The 16019-nt window shown below is 43.1% G+C and overlaps 1 pseudogene; it reads right to left on the minus strand.

Moving 5' to 3' along the window:
• Positions 1-6549: 6549 nt before the first annotated feature.
• Positions 6550-16019, minus strand: part of LOC110502051 — a 79026-nt pseudogene continuing 69556 nt past the window's right edge.

A 16019-nucleotide genomic window follows, 5' to 3' on the forward strand; every position in this document is an offset into this window, starting at 1 on the left:
TCCTGTCTGTGGAGGTTGGAGAGGAGGGAGAAGAAGATGAGAAAAGGCAGAGGGGAGGCAAAGAAGGAGGGAGAGAATGGAGGGTGGAGGAGGGAGAGGAGAGGGAGGGCGAGAAGGAGGGAAGAGAGAAAGGGACAGGGTGAAGGAGAGAGGGGAGGTTGGGTAAAGAGTCAACACACATACAGAGCTGTATATACAACAGTGTATATAGACATAATGACATTTGAAATGTCTCTATTCTTTTGGAACTTCTGTGAGTGTAAAGTTTACTGTTCATTTTTGTTTATTTCACTTCTGTTTATCTATCTCACTTGCTTTGTCAATGTTAACATTTGTTTCCAATGCCAATAAAGCCCTTTAATTGAATTGAGAGAGGGGAAGAAGGAGGGCGAGTGAATGGAGGGGGGAGGGAGATAAAGGGGAGATGGTGGGAGGGAGGGGGAGAGCGATAGAGAGAGGAAGGAGATAGGAGGGAGAAAGAGAGAGGGGGCGAGAGGGGGAAAGGGTGAAAGAAGGGTGAAAGAAGGGGGAGGAGAGAGAGGTAGAGAGAAAGACAGAGAGAGGTCTGTATTTCTGTCTGTAGGTCTCACCTTTTCTTTTCCCATTGACTAGAATATAGTGACATAAGCATCAATTGGTTGACACTCATTTACATTTTAGTCATTTAGCAGACTTATCCAGAGCGACTTACAGTTAGTGCATTCATCTTAAGATAGCTAGGTGGGACAACCACATATGAGAGTCATAGTAAACACATTTTCCTCAATAAAGTAGCTATCAGCAAAGTCAGAGCTAGTAAGGGGGAAAAAGGTCAAGTGTCAAAATTAGTTCGCGAAAGGCTTACTTAACATTTTTTAATGCAATGTATTGACATAAGCGTCAATTGGTTGCTCATCTTTTCCCAATGGCACCACAAAGCTTGCTGGGAGCATGGCCAATTGACGTAAGCTTCAATCGGCTGAAGGTTTTTACAAAAAAAATTGTGTGTGGGACATTATTCTGCTAATGACGTTTGAAATGGGTTTGATAAGCACATTTAAATTCCCCTGAAACCGAATCAAAGCACTCAATTAAGAATAATGAATCCTGACGGCCTTGAACAAAGTGTCATAATGTAATCATACTGCAGAATATTGCAACTACAGTACATAGCAGCATGCTGTAAGGAAGTCTGTGTGTAGCTGGTGTATAGGAGTCAGGCGCAGGACAGCAGATATGAGTAAATAAATGTATATTACTCAACATATAATAAATGGAATACAAAAACATAGCCCACAATAACGGACCTTCCTACATAGAAACAATTACTCACAAAAAAACATGGGGGAACAGAGGGTTAAATAATGAACAGGTAATTGGGGGATTGAAACCAGGTGTGTAAGACAAAGACAAAACAAATGGAAAATGAAAAGTAGATTGGCGATGGCTAGAACGCCGGTGACGTCGACCGCCGCCCGAACAAGGGAAGAAAGAAAAAGTCGTGACACATGCACTGTTTATCACTGGAACAAAACATGTTAAGAAAAACAAAGTAGTTGTGCTCTAGATAGCTAATTAGCTGACATGCAATCTTGATAGTTGACAGTCGTTTTCTAATCAAGATTCCAACCAAGTTCTGTTCAGTAAGACATTGCCCTTTCCTTTAAAACAAAGAAACGAAGGACATCATGAATGTTTATGGCAAAGGAATTATTCATTATAGCATTAGATGCCTGAATGGCGGATATTTATGTTTGGGGTCTGAGTTTAGATGCTTTCTCTATTCACTTTAGACCCTCCATCCTGAGTGAACAGCTGTAACTTGTATACACCTGGATCCCTGTGTGAGTGTGCAGTTCAGGAGTCAAAAACTCCCAGTTCCAACATCCCCATTTATCCAGCCTGACCCGCAGTGATTAAAGCATATAGCAGATCAGAGAATGGGTCAGGCTTTCCATCTCCACCTCCGTTTGGAAAATCACTGCCATTTGATCCAGGCCAGTCCCAGAGGAAAGCTGTTCCTTACAGGGACTGAGGCTGCCAAATGGACTTCAGGCATGAGAGCACTTTGGAACCAGGTAGGTCTGGGAAGAGATCAGAGAGTGGCTTACACCAGGCCTGTTAAATGATGGTGGGCACCATCTGATGTTTGGTGTGGGGTAGATCAATGGTCAACAGAGAATACAGAAGTGTTACAATTCATACAACATTGATTTTCCTTATCAGATTTTTTCCCCCAGCAGAGTTTGCTGTTCTTTGCAGCATACTTACATATTGTACATGCTTGCATCGACAGATAAAAAGGATGAGAATCATTTTTGAGATAGGTACTTCTGTAACGTCAGATTTCCTCCTTTTCGTCTGAAGAGGAGGTGTAGCAGGGATCGGACCAAAACGCAGCGTGGTAAGTGTCCATATTGTTTATTATAAAACATAAACTGAACACTAACAAACACAAAACAATAAATGTGACCATGAACGAAAACCAAACCGAAACAGTCCCGTGTGGTGACAGACACGGAAACAAACACCCACAAACCAACAGTGAAACACAGGCTACCTAAGTATGATTCTCAATCAGAGACAACTAACAACACCTGCCTCTGATTGAGAACCATACTAGGCCGAAACAGAAACCCAAACACAGAAACACAAAACATAGACTGCCCACCCCAACTCAAACCCTGACCATACTAAATAAAGACAAAACAAAGGAAGATAAAGGTCAGAACGTGACAACTTCTTTCATTTTCAGAGGTTCTGATCTCTACATACCAGTTGTAAATCCCTTGAAAATCAGAATACTCCTCAATAAATTAGCTGCTAAAAGGGATTTTAGCTGAATAAATTAGGAGAATATCGATTTACTTCCTGAATCACGTGTGGGGATCACCTGACTTCTCCCAGACCATAGTTAACCACTTGGGCTTTGTTTATTCAGATGGAGGGAGCCGGATCTGCAAAAGGCATGGATTATAAGGAAAAATCATCAGCGGAGTCCTTTGATGTCTAAATGAGGCATGTGTAGCCCAGACCCCTCTCTTTCCCCTGCAAACTACCTCACACACACACGCACGCACGCACACACACAGTTTATTGCTAACAGAAAGTCCCTGAATAGACAGCTAGCTCTAGTCAAACTTCAAGGGGAGTTCCAGAGCTTTCCAGGACTCCTGTAATTTATTACCAATGTCTTCATTTGGGACATCGTACTTAAATGGTAACCCATGTGCTTTGAATTATAAAGGCACACTCGGAAAATCACAGGGTTCTGTAGATTATGCTCCGAAGGGCAGTTCCTGCATCTGTTTTTCACTAATGCAGGCAGAGGATGTTGTTACTTACAACCAATTTTTCACATTGAAATCAATCATTTTCCACTGACGGGAGATTTGGGGCTTGACTCCGGAAGAAATGTTCATGTGCCGGGAAAATCACTTGTCAATCATTTGTCAGACTTCTGTATGATGTATCAGTGCAGCCCTCCAGGTTAAGCAGTGAGTGCATGTTGGTATGTTGCACAGGAGAAGTCGCACAGTCATTGAGAAACCATCCCGCAAAGTGATGAACCAAAGTAACTGAAATGCACTGTGTTGGGTAACACACATTCTTATAACCATTTCTAAAAAGGACAACAACTTCAACAATCTGGATATCCTAAAAGTTCTGATTACGAAAAAAACGTTCAAAATAACCCAAGCCACAAAGTTTGAATATAATCTTACACCTTGCTATACTACAGGTACGTTGAAACAGATTATCCTGTAGAAATTGTGATGAGTAGTTTGGAAGTACATCCTGTTAACTACTCTCGCTGACATTAAGAGGATTATGCTAGGTAGTGGCAGACAGGAGGAGTTCTTTCTTCCTTCCGTTAAATTGAGCCTTCCTATCCACTCCAAATCTCGGCTACGTGCCTGTAATTTGCCTAAAACTGAAGAAATGTGTTAGGCATCCGGTTCAGCCTCTATGATGTGTGGAGACAGACAGATAAATCAAAAGGCTGAGAGACAGTGAGAGGGAGGGAGAGCGTTTTGTCTGAGGAACACGGAGAGGGTGGATCATTTGTCTTGCAGATGTATGTTGATATGGCGGTGGTGGTGAGGGTAGGCGCTGGGCTGGGGGAGTGGGGCGTCGTGGTTGCACAGCAAGTGAGAGGACATGTGGTTAGTGGTGTCAAGAGCTGTTGGTAATGGGGTAGTTGAATGGTAGGAAAGTGGGATGGATCAGTGAATGTGGGTTTTAGCACAGCTGGGTAATACCATGGCCTAATACCGGGTTCCCATTGATCACTTAAAGTTGCAGGACAGCTCGGGGTGCCAACCAGATCAATGCACATAGACTAGTACACGCTATATAGTTCAAAGTACATGACCATAACCAATAAGTAATAGGAAACCTCAAAGGTACTGAGCCTTCCTCTTTTCCTTTCCATTTTCTTCCCTACTCTTCAAAAGACCAGGTTAAGAGTCTTCCCAGACGCAGTGGTAATTGGTCTCTGTGTTGTGACTCCTCTTTATCACCGTCTCACTCCTGACATGTATGTTTACCAGCACTATAATCTTCAAAAAGCCTGTTAACATAAGTAGCTCAGCTTTCATAAACCATAAAGTCAGCCTCTGACTGATCCTCGGCACCAGCCTGTTTACCACACTGAGGAGCGTAAACAGCACTCTGATCATATCGCCACGTTACTCGCAGAGCCTTTCGGCTGCGTGACTCGTTTTGAAATATGATTCATATTGTATTCATATTCAGGCCGGTGAGACAGGTAGGGAGAAGTTACGTACTGTAAGTGTTCTGTTTACATGACTGCGCCTCGCTGAACTTTCTCGGTGACAAAATGTTGCAAATCAAAGGTTGACACTTCAGACATGCGAGGAAAGGGCTGTGACTGTAGAGAGCTTTAATTCTCTCTTCCCTCCTTCCCTCCATAAAAGACAGCACTGCGGCTATCTGGCTAAAGCTGGGGGATAGTCCCTTAGCCCTGTGTTAAACATACACTGAAACAGACATCTTTTAAACTGGGGGTAATCTCCTCCTGCCTTGCTTTCTTTGTTTTGAAGCACAAAGGGGGTTGGATGGCCTGGCCCACACAGCAGAGCTGGGCTCAGTCAAATGACTTACTGGAGAAGGGACTTAGAGTCCATCAAACTCAAGGAGAGGTTTCGGGTCGTGCCAAAGCGGTTTTGGCCAAACGCAAAAGCGGATTTCAATTTCCTGGTCTGATTTTGAACTTTCTCTGTTGGTGTCCTGAATCACTCCAGTTTCACCTCAGAATATAAGCGATCACCAGGGGCGTCAGCAGGATGAGACACAGGAAGAAGCCTGGTCTCCAAACATCTGGCAGGGCCAGGCTTCCATCACTCGCTCAACCTCAGGATAAAAAAAAGGCCTCAGATCTGCAGGGATCAAAGTGTGCCCTGGGTTTCTGAGCCACCGTGGCCTCCCTCAATGTATTCAAATATGGTTTCCTGAAAGCAACTGGAGCCACAAGCAGACCTCAGAACACAAACGGGGAGGAAAGGGATAATGGACACCTGAAAGTCTGTGTGTTCTCTGCACACAACATAAGTAAAGTATTAGGAAAGCCCATGGCTTCTTGAAAAGGAAAAAGTTTTATCACAGCATTTAGCATTTTGCCCAAAAACTATTCCCCTGCTCTTAGGAGAGGGGAGTTTCAAACTTCATTAATGAACCTAGATATTAATAATGAATATTTTCCCAAACACTGTTCCCAATTCATAATGGCATGAATGCTTAATTATTTTTGCTATAAAGCAGGGAACTACTACTCCTTCCAGCATTTCCCTTTATATTCACATCACATGTCATGAATTCTTAAAAGCAGTCTCTCGTCAGCGGCAGTGATGCTTCAGAGCGGGGGTCACCTGTATCTGGCATTACCGGATTAGCCGCTATCTAACCCAGACCTGCTGTGGCGTGCTGACACTAATCCTGCGCCCGCTGGAGAGCACTGTCTGTGTTATATTATCATGTCTAATCCACATAATCTCCTGGCCGCGCTGCTAAACGGTATTCCACCTCTGTCTCTTACCTCAGACTCCTAATAACATTAATGAAGGGCCGAGCCCCCATTACCCAGACAGGCTAGCGGTGGGCTGGGTGACGGCCGTAATCAGTAACCCCCTGTTCAGCCACCCACTCAGCCTCCCAGGCAGCATGAATTAATGGAATTCAGCGCCTTGGGCAAAAAGCAAACCAAACATATGTTCAACAAATCAGGGTTTGTGTTTTTTCCTGTCACCATTACTATGTGGGTCTATTAGAGACATTGATGGGATCTTTAGTGAAGGGCTCGGCGTGTGGGAGAATGAGGCTTTGAAGTGCTCGGTGCTTCTAAAACCCTCGCGATGAGACGTCGTTTATGATGAGCTGACCCAGGTTATTAAAATACCACAGAAATGATTACTCATAATACACCATCCCTTTGTTGTCAACAAAAAAAATGGCAGGAAGGATTGGTAGGGATGAAAGGTTGAAAGGGGTTCTGTATTAAAAATGGCACTTTATCCATTAAAGCAGGATTTCTCCTGTCTCCTTTTGTAATTACCTGCACCCGCCAGCTGTGTGCTCGGGCTTACCTTGTTTACACTGTGTGTCTCGCAGACTGCCTGTCTCCCTGCAAGGCTTCACTACTGTGTCTTCTATCCCTTTGTCTCTGCTGTCGTCTCTCACTTGTCTATTATGGTTGTCGGAGGCAACCTTTAAAGAAGAGGCATAAACACAGCCTGAATAATACTGTCAATGGAAACGGAAGGAAGACAGACAGACAGACAGACAGACAGACAGACAGACAGACAGTAAAAGCAGGCTGCCTATTTATTATTGGTTCATAGTCATGACTTATTATTGTTTCTTATTCAGTCACTGGATTCAAATTTATTTATTTTGAATTTACTGTTTTGGCAGATGCATTTACTAGAACCCATGAATGTGTTTTGCAATGTTAATCACATGCTAATGCCATCGCATAGGCCCCTCTGTTACCCCTACCTTCCTGCAAATAGCAGCACACTGACTTAATTGTGAGGGTGAAAATAACAGCACACACAGACATCCTCTCATATTTAATTTTATCTTTAAATAAAAGAGCTATAGGAAAGTATTAATCTGCTTAACATTTCTAAGTACATCCTCCAAAGGATTTTGCTTTTTTAATCTTACATATGCTCAGCAGAGTTACTGGCAAAAACTCTACGTTTTCCTCATTTCATCCTTTCAACATCAAATGGTGAGCAGCAAAAATTGGATCAGACTTCAAAGACTGTGATGTGCTCCGAGTCACGGAGTGGCTCTTCTATTTCACATATTGAATTCGAGCAGGATATCAAAGTGCTACCAAAGAACCTCAGGTCTTTACTAAAAAAAGGGCTCTTACATCTGTAGAAAGAGAAGCGCAAAGACAAATCACCTCAGGGAACAGCCAGCATTTATTCTCAGCAGTGAATTTCCAGCCTTTTGATTCTTCCATACCCGTACCACCCTGTCTCTCCTCTGAGATGGAGTTTGGAGCAAGAGAAGTCTTTTGTCTCAAGGACTCGAAAAAAACTCTCACGAATAATCTATGTTAAAGGGGCTTTGTAGAAGTACAGTATTATGAATGCACAGCTGAAGCTAGAACCGCATGCTAAAAAAATATGAATTTCTCTGATATAAACTTACCTTCTCTCTCATCACTGAAAATGTGTCTGCCCTCATATCTACAAAAAGTGAAAAAGATAGGTGGTTAAGGGTCAGTCCTCTAAACTATCACAATAGATTTAATGTGGTACAGTAGATATAATCAAAATTCGAAGACACTCTACACAGGAGCAATAGAACAAAGACGAAGAATATTATTCACATTTGGAAGTATGATGCACTAGAAACCTTAGGAGATGGACACAGACATAGACCGTGTGCACTGAGGGATATAAAAGGGGAAAGTAACAGTGTCTAGGTAAGAGCACGCAGATCTTAAAAGGAGAGAATGTGCCAGATCAAGTCAAAATAAATCTATATGGAGCGATTCCAACACTGATTAAACAGAATTGTTAAGTTGAGTTTTGAAGTTTTCTCACCAGGGAATATGATTGTAAACACTGAGAAAAATTCCCAGAAGAAAAACTCAGCCCGGGTATACAACAAGCATAACATTTTCAGATGTAAAAATCTAGTAAGAGTCTGGAGAGATGCATTGCCTTGACCGACAAAGTCAACAAAAGTTGAAATGAATAAAGATTTAATCTCCATCAAAACAGCGGATCTGTGAATCAGTTGGCGATATAGTGCCAAACCCAACCCACTGGGTTCACCACGTCATTTCAACGTGGACATTTGGGTAATTTTTTGGTTGAGACGTTGATCAATGAGAATTCAACATTTATTCACCCACTCAAAAAGGCAAGACAGAAGTTTGTTGAATTCCCAATGTGTTATCACTATCTTTCAACCATTTAAAAGCACAACAAAGTTGGAATACAATGTCAGATATTTTGCATTTATACAGCAACTTAATGTCTTATCACTGTGCTTCATCTAATAGCACAATCAAATTACTTGGATTGCAGGTAACTGCCTGCCTGCTGGTAGCCTAGTGGTCAGTAACTGAGAGGTTGCTGGATCGAATCCCTGAGCTGACAAGGTAAAAATCTGTTGTTCTGCCCCTGAGCAAGCCAGTTAACCCACTGTTCCCTGGGTGCCATGGATGTAATTAAGGCAGCCCCCTGTACCTTTCTGATTCAGAGGGGTTGGGTTAAATGTGGAAGACACATTTCAGTTGAATACATTCAGTTGTGCAACTGACTAGGTTTCCCCTTTTCTCCTTAATATTACATTAAAAGGTGCAAGTGATCAATGCTGTATGAGATTCTGCACAGATTATTGTAGCAATTATGAGTCCTGCAAGATTGCATGCTATGTTGAACATGCACTCTTTCTATGATTATGTAAGACATTTATACTGTAGTTATAGTAACCTCTAAATGTGGCCATCTATGTGTTACTCATTATAGGTTGAATAAATACTGTTACATTAGTTTGTAAAATAACTTTAGGCTATTTACTGTGTTACAAAAGTAGTATTGAATTGTGTTTGGTTGATAATGCAACCAAATATCAACATGTAAAGAGATGTATCTAATGGTTGGATAGCTAATCCTATTCTTTAACTTTTATTTTTGGTTTAGTTGGCGACGTGAATCCAACATATGTGTTAACTTGTCGACAAGTTAATAGGCGATTTACTGTATTCCAAAAGTCCAATGTATTTCCACTGTTACGTTCCCCAGCAAGAAAACAAAAAATGTCACTCAACCAGAAGAGGGAACTAACAAAGAGTCAGTGACAACAACCAAAAGGGAACAGGTGGGGTTTTAGGAGGAGTTCTAAAAGACACTCATGTGGGGTGTCCACTGAAAGTTGCTTTACAGCAAGAACTGGGATCTAAAAAACACCCATCATGAGAGCCCGCTAAATTTGCCCACTAAGAGGCAAACAAAAGAAAAACCCACACCAAACTTTTAAGACCGGAAGCAAACCAAAAAGGTGGAGCAAAACGAAAGTCTGGGAAGTCGGATAAAGGATTGTTTGTCTAGAAATCTAAATAGGGAGAGCCAACTAAAGGTGTTAACCCTCTGCATCTATCAAGACAACTGGAGCATAGGGGAAACACCTTCCCACTAACGAGATGACAAGCTGGCACTAGTGTAACACATACTGACTAACGAGGTGACACCAAACGGTGCGCCCTACGTGCTAACGAGCTATACGTGCTAAAGTCCAACCTAAAAACATACATTGAAAAAACAAAACCTGTAACACCACGTAGATTCCATATCACAATATGTTGACACGTCACGTAGAAACAACACTGATTCAACCAGTTTGTGCCCAGTGGGAAGGATTTTCTATGTATTTACCCTCTAAAAATGCCATTCTAAACCTGTCAGTTCAGATCCTTAAAGGCCCAATGCAGTCAAAAACATCCTTTCCCTGTGTTTTATATATATTTCGACACTATGAGGTTGGAATGACCCTGTGAAATTGTGAAAATTATGATAATGCCCTTGTAGGCCGTCATTGTAAATAAGAATTTGTTCTTAACTGACTTGCCTAGTTAAATAATGGTTAAATAAAAAAATAATGTAAAAAAATTGTGTAAGAGCCGTTTGAAAAGACTGCCTGAAATTTCAGTCTGTTTTGTTGGGATGGGGTTTGGGCCTGTCTGGTGGCATCATCAGACAGTAAATCCGTTAATAGACCAGTAACAAAGATAGTTCCAAACCTCTCTGCCAATAACAGCGAGTTTTCAGTTTTCCCCTCCCCACTCAGACCACTCTCAGACAGTCCTAGCAAAATGATTGATTGAGAAATTGCTATTTTTGTTCATTTTTTTAGTATTTAAATTGATAACAATCACAGTAAGGTACTTAACTGTTACCCAGAAATGAGTTGATATTGAGATAAAAAAAACAGCTGCATTGGACCTTTAACATTTAAAGATATTGGAATAAACCAATACTATTCTAAATACTAAGTCAAGAGAGAGCAAATAGGGGACTTGAATGAAAGAACAAGTGTTAAAGGAGAGTGTGAGAGACAGCTAGGGTTGGATTTGCGAGCAGCACTGGCCAGACACCATGTATACTGCAGTTCAGCTGTTGCTCTCCTGCTTTACACATACTTCCTTAATGACTAGTCGTCTATATGCTGAGTAAACACAAACGGCGTTCAGCTCTTACATCTGGAGACCAGTTCAGAGCCCAGCCCCGTTAGCGGTCAGACAAGCGCGCTATCTTGGTGGAAAGATATTTATTAGGCTTATAAAAAGGAGAGGTGGTGCAAGAGGAGGAGCTTCCTGGTGGTTGAAACAACAATACATTAAAGAGGGGAGGAAATAAATCTGCCTAGTAGAACTCCGGTTGAGTGACTGGTATGCAAACCCCTTTGCCCCATGACTGTGGTCTCTACCGGAGGTCCTCTTGTAAGAACTTGAGAAAGAGCTTGACAGGGGTGCACACCAGGCTCAGATCGAATGACCTTCAAAGACAGAATATCATCCCCTATTAGGGGCATTGTGGAGGACCCTGCTGTCTGTATGGCGGAACTTTGGAGCATCCTAATCATTAGGGCCTAACGGATACATAAACACAAACAGAGACAGAGATAACTGAAACTGACCCAAAAATGCATGTCCTCGGTGGTGTGGCCTCTTGCCCCTGGGTGAGGATCGACTATGCATGGGTAGTAAACAGCGAGTAGTAGCAGTATAAAAACAAGGAGGGGGGGGGGGGGGGGGGGGGGTCAATGGGTAGCCATTTGATAAAATGTTCAACAGTCTTATGGCTTGAGGGTAGAAGCTGTTAAGGAGCCTTTTGGTCCTAGACTTGGCGCTCCGGTACCACTTGCCATGTGGTAGCAGAGAGAACAGTCTATGACTCGGGTGACTGGAGTCTTTGACAATTTCTGTAAACAAAGATGTTATCCAGTACTAAAAGGAGGGTTTCCTTTTCAAAACAATATGTGATTAAAAAGGGGAACCTCAGCTCTTTTGGATGTATCAAATTAGGGCAATTCACATTATTCAGTCAAAGGGCTTAGTGTTTTAGTTGTAAAATTTGACACAGTGGCAAACCATGTTGCAGTACATTGTTAAGCAGCTCTATTTTCCATGGTCTAATCTGATCGATGGTTTGCAGCCCCCCCAGGCCCTGTCGAGATCTGAGGAGCCACCAGGCTCATACATTTGAAAGGCATCTGTTTATTTAAAAAATGCAAATGTAGGCCCACCTCAAAGGCTGTAAACTGCAGTCAAACACACAATGTGAGCGTGTTGGAGTGTTCCGTCGGGGGGCTGAGGCCCCACTTATGTAAGGTCGGGCCCTTTCCACAGCCCTCCTGCCCACACACAAACACATCAATGTGCACTTCTACAAAGAGATAGCGAGCGAGAGCCGACAGTGAAGTTTTTCTCACACCAAAAAACCTGTTTACCCATTCCACAATGTTATTTACAAGTGTTTTAATGGAGGACAATTACACAAGGTGAGCAGGCGACTGAGATGCTCCGTGTGCCAGATGAGGGCAGCCCTTAGGAGCCACATAAAACAACGCCAAGTCTCCTCCCCCAGCCCTCCTCTTCCCTCCTCAACCCTCCCTCTCTTGGCACCCTCCCTTGTCCTCCAGCGAGAGGCTCAAAGGAGTGGGGGAGGCCCGAAAAGGTTAATGTGCTCACTTTGATCTTCGTCAAGGCACACTGAGTAAGAATTAATTTACATTTCAGATGAAAAGGTTGACAGTACAAAAAGGCATCTTGTTTCTGGTATGTGAGAGCAGTGTAATAGACTGGGAATTTGAGAGAGGAAGTTGTGAGGAAACAGAAGGGATAAGCCTCTCTCTTGCCTTTACTGGGAAAGAGATGAAAGGAAAAAAGGATCTCAATGTGCACTGTTCTTCTGAAACATGGAGACCAAATGCTGCCCAAACTTTCAAAAGCCTTTCTGCATACATTATTAATGAATGATTACTGTTTCATGGAATGCTTATTGAGATCAATAAGGTATTTTATCAAACCTTACGATTTTCTGGCTTTTATTAATTTCTCTTAAAAAATATTGAAATAAAACCCCCCCAAAGCACATAAACTGGACATAAAATCCAGAAGTGCCCTACCGAGTGTGTTGAGTACTTCTGAGAACAATAGAACAATATCTCCAATGCTTTACCTGATATTATGCAAACAGCTGCAGCTTCCCACTCCTTCCTGGTTTGCTTGAGATTCTGTCGGGCCGTGTGGCCCCTCCAGGCTACAGACAGAAAAAAGCTACTGATCAACCTCAGTGAAACAACATAGACAGCACCTACAACATGAGATCCCACTTCAAAACACACCACAACCAGGTGGCAATGAGCTGGATCCCTTTGAACTCTCAGAGCTCTTATTGTCTACTCTCTGAAGCGTTGCTCTTTTGGCCCCTATAGTTCACACTGTGGTTATCAAACTAATCTCTTTAACGAAAACTAGTCCAGATTATGCCAGGTGGAGGTATCCCTGACTGGAACATGGCTTCGTGGTTTCTCTTCTCCTCCTCTCTGCGGTAGCGCCTCACCCCCCAGCCAGCCCTTGATGTAGGACTGCAACACCACCACCCCGTGTGATCACCTCTCTCAGCAGCAGGTTCAGCTGCTCCACATGGTAGTAGTTCAGGAACAACTGACACACAGTACACCCAGGGAGCATAACATTGAAGCAACTCAATCCATGGACAGAGTTGAGATGCCAGCCATAGGTTTGGAAACAAACATTACTACAATGTATCTGGATAATCATCACCACTTTACCTTCGTCTTCCCTAAGACTCCAGTATGGCAACGGCATTCTCTTTGCTGGTGGCAGGAACCTGGTGAGCCCGGAAAGCAAGGTAGTAATACCTATGAAAAAGGGGTGAGGGAAAGATATGACATTTTACTGTCTGACCTTTATCATACACTCCATGACCAAAAGTATTTGGCCACCTGCTTGTCGAACATCTTCTTCCAAAATCATGGGCATTAATATGGAGTTGGTCCCCCCTTTGCTACCATAACAGCCTCCAATCTTCTGGGAAGGCTTTCCACTAGATGTTGGAACATTACTGAGGGGACTTGCTTCCATTCAGCCATAAGAGCATTAGTGAAGTCAGGCACTGGTGTTGGGCGATTAGGCCTGGCTCGCAGTTTGCGTCCCAATTCATCCTAAAGGTATTTGATGGGGGTTGAGGTCAGGGCTCTGTGCAGGCCAGTGAAGTTATTCCACACCAATCTCAACAAACCATTTCTGTATGGACCTTGCTTTCTGCATGGGGCACCATCAGGCTAAAACAGGAAAGGGTCTTCCCCAAACTGATGCCACAAAGTTGGAAGAACAGAATCGTCTAGAATGTCATTGTAGGCTGTAGCGTTAAGATTTCCCTTCACTGGAACTAAGGGGCTTAGCCCGAACCATGAAAAACAGCCCCAGCCATTATTCCTCCTCCACCAAACTTTACAGTTGGTACTATGCATTCGGGCAGGTAGCGTTCTCCTGGAATGCGCCAAACCCAGAGAACTAGTTTCCACTGCCCAGAGTCCAAAGGCGGAGAGCTTTACACCACTCCAGCCGGCGTTTGGCATTACGCATGGTGATTTTAGGCTTGAGTGTGGCTGCTCGGCCATGGAAACCCATTTCATGAAGCTCCAGATGAACAGTTCTTGTGCTGACGTTGCTTCCAGAGGCAGTTTCAACTCGGTAGTGAGTGTTGCAACCGAGGACAGACAATTTTTATGCACTATGTGCTTCAGCACTCGCCGGTCCTGTTCTGTGGGCTTGTGTGGCTGAGCTTCTAGACGTTTCCACTTCACAATAACAGCACTTACAGTAGCCCGGGGCAACTCGAGTAGGGAAGAAATTTGACAAACTGACTTTTTGGAAAGGTGGCATCCTATGACAGTGCCACGTTCAAAGTCACTGAGCTCTTCAGTAAGGCCATTCTACTGCCAATGTTTGTCTATGGAGATTACATGGCTGTGTGCTAGATATTATACACCTGTCAGCAATGGGTGTGGCTGAAATAGCAGTATCCACTAATTTGAAGGGCTGTTCACATACTTTTGTATATATAGTGTATATCGTAATCATATGTTTTGCTCTGAATTGATGTTTTCAGACTGTTCAGAGACTCTTCCTTCATACAAGTTGATTTAATTTTTGTTTAAATCTAAATTAAATGAATTACCATGCATGGGATCTGAGGCATGGGTCCACCCACAGTGCACAAAGAAAACGAGACTCACTGAGCCATGAGCCGCTAACAGAGGCCTACTGTCTGAGCTCTTTTTGAATGGACCACGCTCTCTTATTTCAATTACACAGATGATCCCCATCAGGGCCAATCTGTGTAAATCAACTCCATGGAATGCCTCTACTTCATTGTCTAAGGCCTTGACTGTCCTGCCTGTCACAGTTTACAAAACACCTGCATAGGACAGAGCTGATACAACTGTTTGTTCAGGGACATCAAGGCTCCCAAACTGCTGGTTCATTCCTTGTGTTCTGGTGTTGGTCAAAGAAACAATCGAGTTGGAAGAAAAACATATTTGAACACCCCCATTCCACAGCCTTTCATTCTAATTCCTGTTGATACCTGTTATTTCTTTGATGGCAAATACAGAGCACACTCCTTGGTAACCTCAGACGAGCCTTTGATATGAGAGCACACATTTAAATCAGTTTTCCACTTACGGTGCAGTTTAACTACTGAGTCTGTCAGTATTATTTCTGCCTGGCTTGGATGGGATGGGGTGGACTCGATTGCGAGGTTGCGGTCCCGACGGAGGCCAGAAAGCCAGGGACATGCTAAGATACGGCCTCCTATACTCCAAACAATAGACGGGTCCATTCCATCCAGTAAGACAATAGGACAGCAGCGTTTGAACGTTTGAGAATCTAGCCCCCCTTTACCACACGCACGCACGCACAGACACACGCACGCACGCACAGACACACACACACTCTATTTGAGGGTTAACAGCCCATTGTCAGGTGATGAACTGTCACCTTTAACACTGTGAAAATAGCCTCACCAACACCGTCCTAGAATTGGGACAGGCAGAAGAACAGCTTATGGTCATTCAGGGTTTTGTGCAAGAAATCAGGCTAAATTAAACACACAATCTTTTAAAAGCTCCCCCGGAGCAACGGAACTAACCAGCCGTCTCACTGCTTTTTACACAGGCCACAAGCCCAAGCTAATTACATTTGATATCGTATTATAGCGCCCCATTGGAGGTGCCTGGAATATTTTTCAAAGGATAATTGATCAAACGTAGGTTTCCTACATTTCCCCAAGGACCGAGTCGGAGTATGTATTTTATTCTTGACAGGATTCAAGAAGGTTTAAATACCTGCTTTTGGATTTTTTTTTGGTGTGGATAAAATCAAATCTAAGCTTAATATTTTATTAGGCCGTTTCAATGGAAGAAATTCTCATACCTCTCACATTGGCAGATGTTGCCAGACA

The sequence above is a fragment of the Oncorhynchus mykiss genome, chromosome 22, assembly GCF_013265735.2.
Source record: "Oncorhynchus mykiss isolate Arlee chromosome 22, USDA_OmykA_1.1, whole genome shotgun sequence".
In the NCBI taxonomy this organism is placed as follows: Eukaryota; Metazoa; Chordata; class Actinopteri; order Salmoniformes; family Salmonidae; genus Oncorhynchus; species Oncorhynchus mykiss.